Source organism: Silene latifolia, chromosome 8 (assembly GCF_048544455.1).
Source record: "Silene latifolia isolate original U9 population chromosome 8, ASM4854445v1, whole genome shotgun sequence".
NCBI lineage: Eukaryota > Viridiplantae > Streptophyta > Magnoliopsida > Caryophyllales > Caryophyllaceae > Silene > Silene latifolia.
The window spans coordinates 76,187,769-76,206,099 of record NC_133533.1 but is presented as its reverse complement, the minus strand read 5'-3'; the positions used below and the strand labels follow the sequence as shown (position 1 = coordinate 76,206,099).

Below are 18,331 nucleotides of genomic sequence, written 5' to 3'. Positions count from 1 at the left end.
CCAATTCAATCAAACCCCCACATCATTGCTACCTTGGACTGAATTTAGACAACTAATAATTACATCTGCCTCTCTGTGGTTCGACCCTGCTGCCACTATCTATAGTTGTAGTTAGGAATTATAAATTTATTTTTGGTGCACACAACGACGGGCATCAAATTTTGGAGCCGTTGCCGGGGAGGCAATTGTTCTAATTTTTAGTTGTTTTATTTTAGTCTGTTTCTTAGTTTAACGGACATTCGTTCCTTAAACTATTCTCATATTCTTTTTGTAGTTTCTTCTTATTGTACGCAGTCACGGGGTGGTGAATTACTACCATTCAATCCCGAGATTGAGAAGACCTTGCGTGAGTTGAGACGATCATCTGAAATCTTTGCCGACGGAGGAAGAGCTGAGTACTCTGTCTAGTTACTACGAGAACGAGCTATACGAGGAGGATCCACCTTCATCACCCATTTCCACTTCTTCAGCTGAGACAGTCACATCTCCAGATTTTCCAGTCATGGCTGAAGAAGCAAGTATAGCTAGTCACTATGAGCCGACAGCTGCAAATCTATATAAGGGGTTCGAATTACCGGGAGCTGATAAGAAATTCGAACCGAAGCCTTCTTATATCAACTTGGTTGAGAGAAACCAATTCGGGGGAGTTGCAAATGAAGATGCAGCCAAGCATATGGAGATATTTATCGATTATTGCTGCTCTATACCCCCGCCGACCGGTGTGACCCAGGACCAGATAAAGGAGACTATGTTTATATTCTCACTCCGCGATCTTTGCAAGGGAGTGGTACGGAGACTGACCGAGCTGCTAATGGGATCACCGACTGGAATTCTTTGGCCTTGGCATTCTACAAGAAATACTTCTCTGCCTCGAAGACAAATGCCATTAGAGATCAGATCACGAGCTTTAAACAGGGTCCTGATGAGAACTTTCACGAAGCATGGGTCCGTTTTAAGAAGCTGGTGCGAACCATTCCGCATCATGGGTTTGAGAAATGGAGCTTATGCAATCAGTTTTACAATGGGCTCTATGATGATCAGAGGACTATCTTGGACGCGACAGCTAATGGCAGATTCCAGGAGAATACGGGGGCGACTAAGGGGTGGAAGATCATTGATGACTTGGCCACCCACAAAGCTGAGTATGGAAATTCCCGGGGAAATCAAAGGAGAGCTGCTGAATCTCCTTCTGTAGCTGTATTAGAGGCTCTCACGGTGAGGTTTGATAAGTACGAATTGGGAGGAGCTTCAAAAGGAGGGATTTATCATGTAAATGCTGTTTCAGACGGTCCTTTCGTCTGTAAAAGATGTGGAGCTGAGGGACATGTTTCAGACAATTGTCCTAGTCCCTTTGAGTCTTGTGCTGCCTTTCAACATTATAGGCAGACAAACACTTACTATGAGCCAAATGTCAATCCGAATCTGAGGTGGAGCAGCCAAAAGGTCTTGAATCCGACTCAACCTCCGCAGCAGCAGCATCAAAATTATGTGCCCCCTCATAAGCAACAACAGTTCCAAAAGCCTCCGTATGTCCCACATCAGCAGCAACAAGCCCAAGGTTCTGATTTCAACGAGTTGAAGAATTTGTTGCTAAAAGAGTCTCAAGCTAGAGAGGCCGGGATGAAGATGCTAGAGAGCCAAATTGCCCAATTGCCTAGCAAGAATACAACTCGAGCTCCGGGACATTTACCGACTCAAACTGATGAAAAGGAGACCCTAAATGCAATTACTTTGAGGAGTGGGTCTACCTTTGAGGGGCCAGCTATGGTCGAGGATGTCGCTGAAAAAGACGAGGCGGAACTGAGCAAGAAGAAGGCAGTGACGAATAATAACAAGAAAAAGACGATCAGCAGGTATGTCAGTCGATCGACTGACATACCCAGTCGATCGACCAGTCCGCGACAAACAGTAGCTCCTGTTCCTGTAGAAGTCGGTCGATCGACTGACCAACCTAGTCGATCGACCGATGTCTTTTTGCACTGATTCTTTTTTCGTCCTCCAATGCCCGATAACCGAGGATCACTTGTTTCGAGTACGACCGCCCGAAAATGTTGAGGCAAGACCCGAATCTTGACTGGGTCGATTCAGGTTACAAATGCGACCCTATGTCAATTAATGGTTCACATTTGAGAGGGTCTGAACAAGGGTCAAGCTACAACAAGGAGAAGGTTGTGGACTTTCAGCCTAAGTCCGCCGATGCCGGCATGAGAGATTTAGAGGAGAAGGCTAAGTTACTTCTTACAGCCCCTTATCCAGAAAGATTGGTGCCAACGAAGGAACATGTATCATTTAATAAGTTTGAAAATGTTATCCGTAGCTTAAATGTACAAGTTCCTTTTCTTGAGTTAGTCAATCAAGTGCCTGCTTATATGAAATTTATGAAGCAACTTTTATCTAAAAAGAAGTCACTTGAAACTGTGCATACTGTCGCACTCACTGAGGAGTCGTGCTCTTATTTGGCCCATACTGCACCTCATAAGCTAGAAGACCCGGGTAGTTTTTCAGTTCCATGTAGTATTGGCACCTTTTCTATTGAGAAGGCCTTATGTGACCTAGGAGCCAGTATTAGCGTTATGCCCTCGAGTCTTGCTAGAAAGCTGAAATTGACTAGGTTTGCAGTAACCAACATGACAGTACAGATGGCTGACCGATCTGCGGTCCAGCCAATAGGAGTCCTAGAGGACATTCCCGTGCAAATAGGAAAGTTCTTTTTCCCTGTTGACTTCGTTGTACTAGACATGCCTGAGGATGCCCACATTCCTATCATATTGGGTAGACCATTTCTGCACACTGCTGGTGCAGTTATAGATGTTGGTTCAGGGACTTTGACCTTTAAGGTAGGAAAACACTCTATTGTCTTTGCCCAAACTGCTAAGAAGAAAGACCCCATGTGGCCGATAACCTGTAATACGGTTTCTGAAAAGAAATCCTATTTTGTGCTTCCTGATATGCCTGTCTCTACACCTATTCCTGTTGTAACCCCTCCGCCCCAGATTGGGAGCAAATTGGAGGACGATTCTTCTGTCTTAGACATTGTAGGAGCTGGTTTGGGGAAGGAAGAGCCGTATGTTGCTCCAGCTGTGAAGGAGCCAATCATTTCAAGAGGCAGCTTAGGATGTCTTAGCTATGGCACTGATGAGGAGCTTGAAGAGGTGCCAGTCAAAGTGAGGAAATCCGATTTGGATTCTGATGAGTCAGAAGAGGTCATTGCTTGGGAGGATGATGAAGTTGTTGATCCATTGAGTCTTGCAGATGATGAAAGTGAGAGTGCAGCTGAGAAGATGAGCACTGTTGAGGCTACTTCTTGTAGCCAGAAGCCGACCAAGTGGGCCATTCCGTGGCCGTTCTTGATCAACTATTAGTTGATCACATGCTTTTTCAGACTTTCATTTTATTGCTTTTTAAGACTATTTATCGTTTTTCGTGTGCGCGAGACTTTGCATCTTAATAAGTTTGTTTAAAATTTTAAGCACTTTAGACTATTGCTTTGGGTTTTGCGCATTTTTGGGCGCGTTATTATGTGTGTATGCAGGTTTATAGACCAAATTAGCTCAAGTTATTGAGCTAAATAGACGAAATCGAAAAGTTCAAAAGAGTCGCGATCAATCGATCGCCTCCTATGGTCGATCGATGAGCGCGATTTCGAAGCTCTGTTCTTGTTCACCATGGTCGATCGACTGGGTGATGTAGTCGATCGACCGCCCAGAGCAGTTGTACCTGTTTTCGATCATTCCCCTGCTGTGTTTGATTGATTTGCGGAATTGAGGGAGTCTTCCCTCCTCTTTATTTTTCGCCATTTTTCTAATTTCTCCCGTTTTTAATTTTTACACATAATTACCGCTTCCACTTTGCTTTCTCGAGATTACGCGTGGTATTTGTTGTCTTTTCAGGTACTTATTGGTAGCACTGCTAGCTACTAAAACCTCGTAGCTCACACTGGTTTGGGGAGGTTTTCTTTTGCTGCGCTTAAAGTCTTATGAGTTTCCGAGTCTTACTTTATGTCTTATTTCGTTAATTTATAGCAAATTCCCATTTCCTGTTTGTTTCATTACATGATTTTGCACAATGGGGACATTGTGCGATTTAGTTTGGGGAAAGGTTTTGCGTTGCATTTCATTTGCTTGCATTCACGTTTACATTTTGTCTTGCATTGTTGTTTCATTTTCCTTCATATACACAGAAAATCCAAAAAAGAAAATTGAAAAAAATTTCAAAAAAATTTTCAAAACATGCACGTTTATTTTAGCATATAGGTTGAGTCGGAACGATAGTATTTCAATGATGACATTGCTTTTGCATCTGTTTTTGCCTAAGCCTTGCTAAATTGACATGTTATTAGTAGAATCATATGCATATCTACGAGTTTTCGTTAACTTATTTGCTGGACCTTAGACTTGACTTAGATTATTTTGGCAAACTACATCATTTTATGAGTTTTAGAGCCTATAACTGGTGACATCTATGACCGGTTTATCTAGGATGTGAGTAGTTACTCCTTATGAGACATGTTACATAAATGTGCATAAATATGAACTTAATCTGCTTAATACCTGTGTGCATTCGGTTAGTGGTTTGTTGAGACATGTGGTAGAGGTTTTCCTTTATTCATTTTACCCATAAGCTCCACACTACCAAAAACAACCTTTTTGTCCCATTACTACATCCTACATTTAGCCTGCCCATGTCAAGCTAGTAGTTTACGTTTTTGGGATTGTTACTTCGTTTTTGGTAGCATATGCTCATTCTGAGATGAAGTTGGAAAGATGGAAAAAGGAAAGAAAGAAGGAAAAATAATAAAATTGAAAAGAAAAAAAAAAGAAGGAAAAAATGAATCGAGAAAAAAAAGAGATGCGTGTTGTACTGTAGAGGCAGTCGATCGACTGGCATTATTGGTCGATCGACTGCGGCCCGAGGAAGAAAAGAGAAGAATCAATTCGCATGATTTAAAGTTTTATTTTATGGCGATTTTTGCTCCCATGTTGCATTTATATCTTATGGGGAGTTGATTGATTGTAATTATTTTGGAGATTGTGAGTTTTGTGCTTGCTATAGCACCGTGTGGATTGAAGTTTGAGCAAGAAGTGGATATTGTCATATGGTTTGGTTACGGCACTAGCTTGATCACCTGTACCCCCACATTCCCATAAATGTTTTGCCCTTCCTGCCCATTACCTCATATATCCCTTAATTACCTCGGCATGTGTCATGGTCATCTGTTTGGTTCGAATGCATATGTACGGTTGTAGAGAATATTTTCATATTAGATTGCAGGCATGTTTTCATAGGTCGTAGTTAGGTGAGTGTCATTACAAAATTACTTCTTTCTATCTTATACATTATTCACCTTGTGCTTATTTGAGTGATTTGAGCGACCCGTGAGAGTCCGATTTGATAAGTCTCTACAGTTGACAGTTCAGCAGTTTTTAACGACTCCATAACTCGTTTGCATGATTCATATTACTGATTGATTGTTAATTGTGCAATAAATTGGTTTAGGCCATACGGTTTGCATTTCGCTCTGAGATTGAACTCGTTCCATTAGGTTTTTAGGACCGAGTCTAGTTCTTTCTTGGGGACAAGCAAGGGTTTGGTTTGGGGAAGTTTGATGCGTGTCAATTATATGATGTTTTACACCCTATTTTACATGCATTTCAGAGCTCAATTGTGTAGTTTTATGCTACTATTTGCCCCATTTCGTCTACTTTCGTATTTTTATGTAATATTGCAGATTTATGCGAAAATGAGTAGATTTTGAGCTAAATCCGTCCCCGAGTACCTTGCACTGCATTTGACGTAAAGTATTTACTCAAGGAACGATCTTGGTGCGCATTTCGAGGTCCGAAAGACAAATCCACGAGAATTTAGAAGTCAAGTATCAGCTAAAGCAGTCGATCGACCGCTACCAATGGTCGATCGATCATACCACGACTTCCGAGAGCCAGCATTTGTTCAGCATAGATCGATCGATCGATCGACCGGCTTCAGTGGTCGATCGACCACACCGCTACTTTGACGCGAATTAAAAGATCGAGGAATAGCAAGCCCATAGTAGTTAGATTTTTGAAATAAGAACTACGTTGTATTCTATATAACGTATGCTAGGTTTTCAGAAAAAAGGGGGAGTTATCATCAAGTTTTAATCTAGTTTATTATCAGAAATTCTTTAGGGTTCATAGTTTAGAATATTGTTTCGTATTCAATACAAGTAACTTTTTGCATTCGGTTTTTGGATTCTGTCTTCACAATTCCTCTTCACGGTACTATCCTGCTCTTATTTCAGTTTGTTACTTTATTTGCGTTCATAGATATAGAATTGCTAGTTAGAATCCCAAAAACCAATTTACCATTTTATGTCAATTGCTTATTTCATCGTTTTAACCATGAATTCTTCTGTTTTATTAGTCAATCTTATTGTCGTTATCATTCCTAGCACGAGTAGCTAAATTCATTGTGCTAGGATGTAGGGGATCTGTAGAATTAGGCGGCAGTAGAATAGTACGACCTGAGTCGCATGCCGGTCGATCGATCGCACACCCTGGTCGATCGACTGGCCACGTGAGGTTTTGTTTCGTTTTAATTGTTTTAAATTCTATATTTGACGAATCGAGTGCACGCGACTAGTTAAATGTTTAGTAATTGATTGACCCTTTAGATCGAAAGATAGGTAAAGTTTAGGTTATTAGTCACTTTTCAGAACGAGAGTCAGTACTAGTGATATTAGGGACCCGTAGCGAGATCGAAAGACGCTACTTGTTAAGAGTGGACCGAGAGGACCTCTTGTTTTCCCGCCTCATGTGTTTATTTCAGACCTACTTAGTATGCTGCTGCCGAAACTACAGTGAACCGACCATCTTAGTACCTCTTTTATATTTGATTTTATACATTTCTTTAGTTCATTACTCATTAGTTATTGACCAATTTAATCAAACCCCCACATCATTGCTACCTTGGACTGAATTTAGACAACTAATAATTACATCTGCCTCTCTGTGGTTCGACCCTGCTGCCACTATCTATAGTTGTAGTTAGGAATTATAAATTTATTTTTGGTGCACACAACGACGGGCATCATTGGTCAATTGTTGGTGCTTCGTCAAGTCAAGGTTCAACCTTCATTTCTTGAAGCATGTTCTCGGTTTTGGGATTCGAAACATCATGTTTTCGTTTTCCCGAAAGGTGAAATTTGCCCTCTTGCCGAAGAAGTTGGAGCCATTGGTGGGTGGCCGGGCTGTGTTCCGGTGCTTCCTTCGACTCGGTTGTGCTACAAGGAGAAATTCCGTTCCATGTTGGGCTTGTCAACAAGCCAAATCAACTTTCTTCTTGCTGGTTCTTATCAACATCTTTCCAAACCGATTAGATGCCAATGTCTCGGAGGTGGCTAGGAGAAGGGCTCTTGCCTTTTGTCTTGTCCATGTGTACCTCTTTGTTGATGTTTTGAAGAAGGAGGGGCCAAAATACTATGGTAGCATGATCCTTATTCATGTGGTTGAGCAAATGGAGCATGGTAGAGTTCCATCATGGTTGGTGCTTGGGGAGATCATCCAAGCTTTGGACAAGGAAGGCTCATGTGGAGAAGCTCGCTCTTTTGGGTCCCCAAGGATCCTTCAAGTGTGGCTATTGGAGAGGTTAAGGTATGTAGAGCCTCCAGTTAATCCTTCTTCTTATTCCTTCCGTCACCTTACCAAGAGGAAGAAGTTTTACCCGGATAGTTTTGCTTCTACCGAGGCTTATTGGGCCGCAAGATTGGCGGAGGAGGGTGGTCCTCATATCCGTTGGATGGTGCCGTGGTAACAGTTGAGGTCCTTCACGGGGTTTCCCGCTTCGGGTGGTAGTCCTCGTTCTTTGATGGTGGTGGGTTTGAATGTTGCTTCCTTCATTTATCCCGAAAGGCTCATGAGGCAAATGGGGCGTCAACAAAAGGTGCCCGCTCAAGATACTCTTGTTCAAGAGAATGTTTTCCGGAACTCCGACCTTGTGGAGATCTTCGAAAGGTGGTGGGCCACTCGGCCGCTTTGGGAGGTACCAAACCCCGTTGCCACGACATGGGTGACTCCCGCTTATGTCAAGTGGTCAAGAGCTCCGTCCTTGGAAGAGAGATCCAAATTTCGTAAGGACGAGGTCGTCGTCGACTTGAAGTATCGAGAGGTTGGCAAGGCCAACCGTGCCTTCTTCGAGGAGTATGTTGATGGAGCTACCCCCGATGTGATGAGACCACCAAAGAGGAGGAGTTCCGGCCCCAAGAATATGGTGGGCCGTGCATTGGCTCTTTTCGGGTCGAACATGAGGTCTTGTGCTAGACCGGAGGCCGTCGCCGTCTTAGATCCATTGAGGATCCGTTCCGAGGAGGAAGTGCATGCTAGGCGGGCCAACAAGTAGAACAAGGGGAAGATGTACCCTGAGGGAAAAGGCAAGGGTAGAATGGAAGAGTGAAGACCTCCATTACCCGTTTTATTATTATGTTGTAGTAGTGTTGTGAGTTTTTATTATGTTGTACGAGCTAGTTATTGTATGTTTTGTGCTAGTTTTGTTATGTGAGGTGTTTTAGTTGGTACCTTAGCTTTTGACAAGTTCTTGACTCGTCGAGCTTTATTTGTTGTTGAAATTGTAATCCTGTTGGGAAATGTGTCCTCAACAATAGTGCGATCACATGATTTTAATATCATTATTAAATCTCATACTAAGAATACGTGAGGGATGATTCTTTATACAGTCGACTGACCGTCATTAATCGGTAATGATTGGCTAACTAGAGTTTGACATTACTGTCGTGTGACGGTGGTGGTCAGTTGATCCCTTTAGGTCACACCTATAGGATGAGGCCCAAATAGATATTTAATTAATTGTATGCGATACAGATTAATTAATTCCTTAATTATGAGAGTGTAATTTTGCGTCTTATTGTAATGTCTTTAAATAAGATTAAATTTAGTAATTAAGTGTTAAATTACTAAATTAGTTGAGGTATTATATATAAGTTTTGAGGTAGAGGTAATTAGTTATTTAAAGTTACAAGAAGTTGTAATTTTAACTAACTAGTAATTATGGGACCCATTATATGTTGCTATAATGGTAATATACTACTCAAAAAGTGGAGTGTATATTATATTATTAATTGTAATATTTAAGTGTTAAATGATTACATTAATAATTAATTATGTAAGATAGTTAAACATATGACTTATAAGCATTTGTGGGACAAATGACAAAAGGCAAAAATGGACCAAAATAGGTCCAATATTTTGGCCAAAACAAGAGAGCAAAAGATGCTCTTTTGTCTTTGTTTGTTTTGATTAAAGCATGATAGTGACTTGTCATATGAAGCTTTTATCATGCTACATCTTACACACTTGCTCCCTACACTCTACATATACTAAACAAAGGAGTAAAAATAAAAAGCAAAAGATTCCTACCATGAGGAGTGACCACCAGTTTTTGGTCTTTAAAAGAGAGCATTTGTTGCTCTAAATTTGGCTAATACTTTTGCTTATTTTTCTCTCCATATTTCCTTCACATGCAAAATCATAAAACCTCTCTAAAATACTAATCCTCATCATCTATTACTAGAGGTAGTAATACAAGAACATTAGTATTATTAAGGTGATATTTCTACTATATATCTAGTTAATATTAGTAGGAATTTTTGGGATTAATCTTAGGTGCAATTTATTGGAGTGGCTTCTATACTTGGAGTTTTAGGAGGATCATCCATCATATTTAGCTCAAGAAAAAGTGAAGGAAGGTGACCTTAGTTGTGCCCATAATTTCGAACCTACTATCAATGTGAGGAACATTGTTTTTCTTATAAATCTTTCATTTTGTTATGCATGCACTAGATCTAAAGAACATTTAATTAACAAGTTAATTAGTTCACTATTAGAGGAGTCTAATAATAGGTATATGAACCTAACAAGTGGTATCAGAGCATAAGGATGTTACATGCATAATCGGTTATTGTTTTTCCGAGTTAAAAGGATAACATATAAAACTAAAAATTTGTGATTTATAAGTATAAGCCACGAAATCACCATGCATGTTATATATTATGGTCCTAAAATGGTTTTAGGTCATTTTTATGATTTATGGAAATTTATTGCTCATTTTAATGATTTTTGGTCATTTTATTACATTTTTATGACTAAAATTGGAATTAAAATGCTAAAAATAGTTATACTAAGTTTCTGACCTTGGAAATTTTATATGACCTCACATGCATATTTTATAAGTTGTGTGCAAAAAGTCGAGTTAATTTGATTAATATTGCATGATTTATAATGTTTATGAGATAAAAATGGATTAAAAGAGGTAAAATGGTTAAAAATAGTTAAATCTCGAATGAAGCCATGAACTTTTAATATGATGTCACATGCATAATTTACAGAGAGTATGTAAATTTCTAGATTAAAAGATCTCTTTTAGCATTATTTATGGATTTTTAGTGTAAAAATGGCATAAATAGTGACTATTTTAGCAAAATTAGCTAAAACGTATTGCATGGCTTGAGAAAATTATTTTAAGTTGCATAAATATCCCACTAATCAGATCTCAGGTTGTAAAAATTATTGGATTAATTTTCGGATACTTTAAGTATTTTATGAGTTAAAACCGATAAATGCAACTATATTTTCTCAAAAACTAATTCAAAAATTTTAACCATGATTTTTGACATTATGAGTGTCATGGAATTATTTCAGAATGTTTATAAATTTAAAATTCAAATTTTGAAATTTTTATAAATTAATTTTGATTTATTTCATTAATATTATGATTTTAAGGTAAAAAATGAGCATAAAATTAAATCAAGTTGAATTATTGTCAAAAATTGAGTGATGACTAATTTTTGAGTCCTAAAAAGTGTTAGGATAATTAACTTGAGCTTAGATGTGATTTAAGTGTTAATTAGTGATTTTAAAAGATTATTATCACGCATTTCCATAAAACCGGGTTATATGTACGACATAAGTTAAATAGGGCGATTTGGCACATCATTGGGCATGATAGATACATATTATATTGCTGAATATTTCAATTGTTGAATTTCTTTTATTTATATAATTTTGAATTATGTAATTTTATCTTAGTATGGCCTTAGTATTAATCGATATTACCGGTAATGAAAGGGAATATTGATTCGGTTGTAATTTATTGTGATCTCGTATCACTTTTAATTTTATTTTATTAGTTTTTCCATTTTACAAATGTATAATAGGAATAGCTTTGTTTTTTATTATTATTTGTAATTATGGAGCATCATCAAGACGGTGCCATTCGGAAAGGTGATCCGACGAAGACGGTGTCTTGGGAGGCGTGCCAATTGAAGATTCAAGGGACCAAAGGAGTTGGTTTCCGAATATGTAATAGATTATTTGATTTTCTATTTTTAGGAAGGCCATACTAGGAATTTCATTTATTGCTTTGCATTTCTTTTAATATGTTTCATGCATTGCCAAATCGTCATAACAACACATGCATGTCATATCGAGTCATCGACCGTGTCAAGTATAATTATCGTAGTTCACCGCTTTAGTTCACTTAAAACGTGATAGATAATAAATTGACAAGACCTCTCACATATTAAAAATTGAGAAATAGCCTTACCAAATAGTAGAAACCCATGAAGTACCAATTTCATAAGGGAGTTGAGCCGACTTTACCGTAATACAAACCTTGTTACGTTGGAGAAGTGGGGTAGTAAAATGTTATTACATCGAAATTTGGATTGAGCTCAACGGAAGTATTGTTGACAGTAGTCGCATGTGTTCCGGGCTAAAGATGAGAATTAGAGTAATTTTTATCGACCGAGAGTTCTAAAAGTAGAATCGATTAAAGAGTTAATCCACCAAGTTATATTAATAAGGGATGGCTCGGCTTACCGTACCCGTATTAATATGAATTTGGATCTCGGAATCATTTATATAGTTGGGTGGAGGTCACTATATAAATGCAATACTTGTAGTTAAATTTACGAGTATTATTAAAACGATAGATGATAATTAATTCCTTCATTTCCTATTTTGTAGTCAAATTTGTTTTATTAACCGCAATGGCAACTCCAATCACGTCCGCATCCACTAGTTCCACTACGCTTGCCAATGTGTCATGGCTCCGATCCTTCATGGATCGATGTAAGTTAGAAAAGAATGGGTCTAATTTCGCCAATTGGGACGCGCAACTTCGCTTGGCCGCGCAAGGTGACGACTAGCTTCGTTACCTTACCGAGGCATCTCCCACCGAACCTAATGCTAGGTCCACCCCCGCCGCTAGGCAAACCTATGAGGTTTACCAAAAGGAGTCGGCCGCGATCAAAAATGTGTTGATCTTTGCTATGGACGCCGAACTCCAACGAAGTGCTATAAAGATTAGCACCGCTCATGAGATCTACATGAAGCTTGTGAACATGTTTTCATGAGCTCCTAGGGTCATTCAATATGAAGCGGCTTCCGCATTCTTTGATCTTAACATCAAGGAGGGCCAAAAGGTGAGCCCACATGTGCTCAAGTTGATGGAGCATGTTGAGACCTTGAAAATGCATAAGGTGGAAATTCCCAATGAACTCGTAATTGATCGAATTCTTCATTCCCTCAACAAAATCAAAGCATATGTTCAATTCCGGGTGAATTTTAATATGCAAGATAAGAAATTTTCCCTTGATGAGTTACACAAAATCCTTGTGCAAGCCGAAATGGACATGGGGCTAAGTGTTAGCACCATAAAAGATGTGCTCAATGTCAATCATAAGAGCAAGGGAAACTTCAAGAAAGGTGGGAAGAAGGGGAGGAAGCAAACTCCCAACAGGAATATAGCTAAAGCTTGTGAAGCTAGTACCTCCAAGCCCAAGTACAGTGCCCCCACCGGGGACAAGTGCCACTTTTGTTGTGTTTTGGGCATTGAAAGAGGAACTTTCCAAATACCTTGGCGACATCAAAGCTGGAAAGGTTATTCCAGTAGGTATATAACTATTCCTATCTTTTATGTTTCAATCTCAACCTTGGTATGATGATACAAGTTGTGATGATTACCCTTTTTATTGTAAATAGGGCCCCCTACCAAGGACAAGGGCAAGGAGAAGCAAGCCTAGAGGATCATGAGGGAAGCTAGAGTAACCGACCGTGTTGATGGTCAATGGAAGCTTGTCTTTAATTTGCTTTGTCTTTAATTTTATGATGTATTTCAAGTTTTTAGAACTATTTTAATTTCCTTGTGTGACTTGGAAATTGGCTTGTATCCTTTAAACACGGGTTGTATTTTGGATATTGGTGATTTGGCTTTCAACCCAAATCACTTGTTTTATTATGTTATTTGTTCTAAAATCATCATCATAAATTACTTGCGTAGAGAAACATTACATAAACAACTTAAATTGATTAAATAGACGATTATGATGATGGGATCATTATATGTCCATAAGCTATGAATTTGATTCTCCTTATGTCATTACTACTAAAAGTAACAAGTTATTTTTGTAAGATCAATTATAAAGTTGTAATGAGTTTTTGAACTCATCAAGTAAGGAATTTTCGATACCATTCGGACACATTATTTTAAACGAATGGTCAACCAGGATATACCTAGAATAGAGAGTCTATTAAACAGATGACATGGATAAGACTCGTATATTATCAAGCTGCCATGTTAGGATGGCCTTTGAAAGCTAATACTTAGTCTAGATAAACTCCTAATACTCCGTTAAATATGTATGTTTGTAACTCACAAAGCTATCTCTCAAGAAGATAGATGTATTTCTGAGAGATAGAGTGGGAGTAGATTGAATCGTCACAAACATCTCTTATAGTTGAAATGTTACTTTGTGAAAGTAATAGAATTATAGAGTGGGAGTTGGTATTGAACTATAGTCTATGAAGATAGAATGAGAGCATAGTTCAGTGGGAGTTCTATCGCTCATGTCTTATTGTTAAAATATTACTTTGTGAAAGTATAGGTATCATGACCTTGTTACATACGAGCCATCGTATTACAATCCGAAAATTGTTACTCAATAGTAGATTTACTTTAAGGCGAGGGTCTCCTCAAAAGTAAATAGAGCTTCAGAGTACATAAATGCATAAGATTTACATGAAGATGTTGATCAAGATAAATTGTGTTAGGAATTGCCGCATTTCATTCCAATGAAGAATGGCAAATAAAATTCGCTTTTCTAAAATGGGAATTTAGAGAAGGAAGTGTTTGAAACACAAAACCTTAGATGAAGATCTATGAATCCTAACAAATTATGCGTAGCTATCTTAAGTGATCACAAGATGGTCTTAAACTAGCATTAAAGGATTATGTTTTTTCATTCATGTGATAATAGTGGATGGTTTCATTCACATGATTAAAGAATCATGATTATACATGAAGTTAAGTGGGAGCTAGAATTGTTTCTCCATGTCTTATATGTTGATAACATATTACTTATTGAGAATTATGTACCAATGTTCTCTTCTGGCAAGAGTAATTGGGAGACTTGGAATGGGATGCAAAGTATTCTAGATTTTGTATCTATGAGAGAGAATATTGGCATAGAATTAAGAGTCTTATGAGGATAAGTTCTTTAGTATCTGTTGTACATCAACAAAGTCAAATAGGCTATTCATGTTGATGGAAGTAGAATTATGTAGATACCTCATTTATGCACCTCTCGCAAACCACCCGGTGATGATTGAGCCGCATGTTTGGTACGCGGAACGATTTGTGACAGTTCGTAAGTTTATCGTCAAGTGATTGCTCAAACACTGATGTCTACCTCTTAGTTGTCATCTACGCGCTGATACGGTCGTTTTGACAGTAATTAGAGTACATTTGGAGTCCGGGCCTAAAACCGTCTTCATTTTCTGATAAACGTTAAATCCCGAGTCAGAATGTTCTGGAATGTTCCGGATATTTCTATTCCATATTTTATAAATATTTCACAATCTTTAATCTTTGGTAAACAATTTCCCGTAATATTCATACAAAATATTAAGAAAAACAAGATTATCCCATTATTCCATAACTTAAACGCGGGAATCTTTCTTCCGAAAGAGGAAACCACTTGGGAACAGACGCAGTAGGTGCTGCGCCTCTTCCAAGAGACGCAGTGACTGCTGCGCCTCTTCCCAGGTCCTTTTTTGCGTATTTTTCGTATCTTTTTCATATCTTTCCGAGATTCACTTCCAAAGTCTCTCCGAAAACCCTATTCTTTCACGTGATTAGTATAAATAGGAGCCTTCGCTCCTCATATTTCTCACGCGAGTGTCCGCCCTTCTCTTCTCCCTTTGCATTCTAGACCTTTGTTCTTACTTTTTGGCGTCTACGTGCTTGAACTTTCGACCACGTAAGCTCGGATCCTTCTGAGTACCAGCCTCGTTTGCATGACTGACCAATTTGACCAACTCCACAACTAATCAACTTAATCAATCTTAATCTTTTTCCACTTACGAGGGCACTTTCGTTACATTCGAGTCGAGCATCACTAATCGTAAACTTAGTTCATCTCGTTTCGTCAAACATGTAAGTCTGAGGGTGTAAATCTCTCTTTTTATTATTGTTATTTACCTTTTTGTATCATTAATGTAAGGTTTATGTCGAAAACACCTCTTAAAACCGATTTCTAAAACCTCGTTTAAAACCCCTTTTTACGGATTTCCAGAAGACAAACCGTCGAGAAAGGACGCAGCAACTGCTGCGCCTCTTGGAGGAGCGCGATGCACTACGCCTCTTCGTGAGGGCCGCCAGCCTCTGCTTCCTTTCTTCTTCCTTCGTCCTCTGTAATTCGTTCGTTTTATTTGTTTCGTTTGTTTCTTGTTAATTCTTTGATATAATAGCATAATAATTTCACATGTATATTATTCATCATCATTAACACGTTTAATTCATCATTAAATCCGACTTAAATCCCTTATAATCCAATATTTGCGGGTTTTCGTCATTAAAGTCAATCCGGGTTGTAGAAATTCGATTCTTTCATATTGAGTTTCTGGAATTCGATCGTTGATATATTTTCATCTGTCTATTATATTATTCATCATTAATTTGTCATTAATTCATCACGTTTAACCTATTTTGTTCACCCATGTCACTAATCAATCATTCATCCATGTAATTAATTCGTTTAAACCCGTCTCATCCATGTTTTATTGCTTTTATGACTCAATCACATGTAAATAACCTAATAATCACTTCCATCCGAGTAAATATCGTAATCGATCCTTAAAATCACCAGTTTACATTAACGATTTGCAGTTCCGGCTTCACAGCCAGAACTCACCCTTGGAACAGACGCAGCAACTGCTGCGCCTCTTCCAAAGGGCGCAGTCCTGCTGCGCCTGTTCCAGGTTGATTTCTGCCTCTGAACTCCCGTTCTGCCTTGACCTTATTAATTAGCTTACGTATAATTGACTATTAATCGTATTATCGCCTAATGATTGTTCATTAATTCATTCCTTTATTCTTTTTCTCAAATTATCCGTTTTAAAGGTATTTTCGACATAAATCGATGAACCCAATGTAATTATTGTAATTTTATTTATTGTATTTGTCATGTCATTATATCATTTGTATGCCTTCACATGTAATTCAACACTAAATCCTACTTCGACCTTATTGTATGCTAAATTACGTGTTAACCGACTTAGTCTAATCTTCACATGTTAGGATTAAAACTTGGATGTTGCATTGCATGCATATAATCGACGATATATCGAGTATAGACGATGTCCCTAATCATTAGTAGAGGCCGCTATCGAGGCGGGCGGGATTAGGTGTTCGATCAAAAGAGCTTCCTAATACGTACCCTCACCCCTTACTCCAGATATCTGTGAACATCCGTGTTCATTGGCATCCACGAGAGTCATTCTAGACATAGAATGCTAAGGGTAACGATTGCTTGGTGTTCATGTCTCTACTTTGTGTCTTGACATGGCACGAGGTATTCGAACGGTTTCTAATTTTCCACAATAAATTGGTGGAGTCTCCACAAATGCAAACGCTTGTTCTCCCCCAAGCGCCCGCGTGGGCCCATTATCCACAGTTTGGCGACTCCGCTGGGGAAAATACACTTACGTGTAGCCAAAAGGGTGAAACTTGAACAAGGTTAGGGAATAGTTTGTATAAGACAATTGTCGGTTTTCATAACTCGGTCTTCCTAGACCGTTTTATTCGGCCTTGCTAGGCCCAACCCAACCAATTCGACCAATCGTCCCGTCTAAACGGTCCTAATTCTTATTTGGGCCCAAGGATGGATAGTGATTGACGTCATCCATACCATGATGCTTACTCTTGTTTGTATCAAGAACCTTCACTACTTGAGGAAATGGACTAGGAATCGGCCTTACTTATGTTTGGTACGAGCCTCTCCACAGACTTCGGGTTTGATTGTTCGGTATGGCAACCCACCCTTTAAACCAAAACCCTTTTAAATGCATTCAGCATCCCGTTATAATGCTTGTATAAATGTTTGTACCTTACGTGATCACCATTTCTAAACGAAACGATTTTTGTAAAAATCAAAACCCATTTTTAAATGAAAATTTCGAAAAAGGCCATTGATTAGCGCAAAACCCAGTCAAAACTCTGTCTGTTTGTCGAGTCAAATTTCGGACCCAAACCCATTTCAAAACCTCACTTCGAGTCCACTCCTACAACTACACTATAGTTGACTAGGATACACATTTTTAAAACTTTGTCTTTTCTCCAAAGCTCACTCAACAAAAGTGGCACACACCCACTTCACGAGTCAAAACATTTCTTCTCTTAGCAAGTGTGTTAGAATGGTCGATCGTGTTTTGATTCGTCATCGATCTCTTGTCCAGTTTTTCAAGATGCCTGCAACAAGCGACGTGAACTTCAACCAACTTCAAGATGGTAATGATTGAATCCTAGCCGCGCTAGCCCAAATCCAAGTTAACCAAGACCAAGTGTATGATCGCCTTGACACCATCGAGGGACGGATCTACGCCGTAGAGGGGAGGTTGCCTCCTCAAGAAAGTGAAGTAGTGGGTGACTTCGCGAGTGACCTCAAGGACGAAAATCCTCCCATGGGAATGACCGTAGCCGAGAAAAGGCTCCAATACTTAGAGGAGCAATTGATGTATCTTAAAGGGGATGACATTTATAGGGAGAATAATCGCAACTATGAGGCCGTCAATTCCAAATTGCCAACCAACTTCAATATGACTTATATCCCTAAATTAAAGGGGCACGAAAACCCCTTGAACCACATCCGTGCCTTCAAGGATTACATGTCTATCAAAGGCATCAAACCTGAGATGTTCTTAAGGATCTTTCCTTTATCTCTTGACACCATCCCAAAGCAATGGTTCTACTCTTTAGAGCACAAGAAGATCGCTACTTGGGA

General features: G+C 38.8%; 1 non-coding gene across 1 annotated transcript; it reads right to left on the bottom strand.

Moving 5' to 3' along the window:
* Positions 1 to 882: 882 nt before the first annotated feature.
* LOC141597913 (small nucleolar RNA R71) lies at positions 883 to 989 on the bottom strand. The gene has a single exon (XR_012523123.1). It is a non-coding gene; the product is annotated as a small nucleolar RNA R71 (small nucleolar RNA).
* Positions 990 to 18,331: the final 17,342 nt, after the last annotated feature.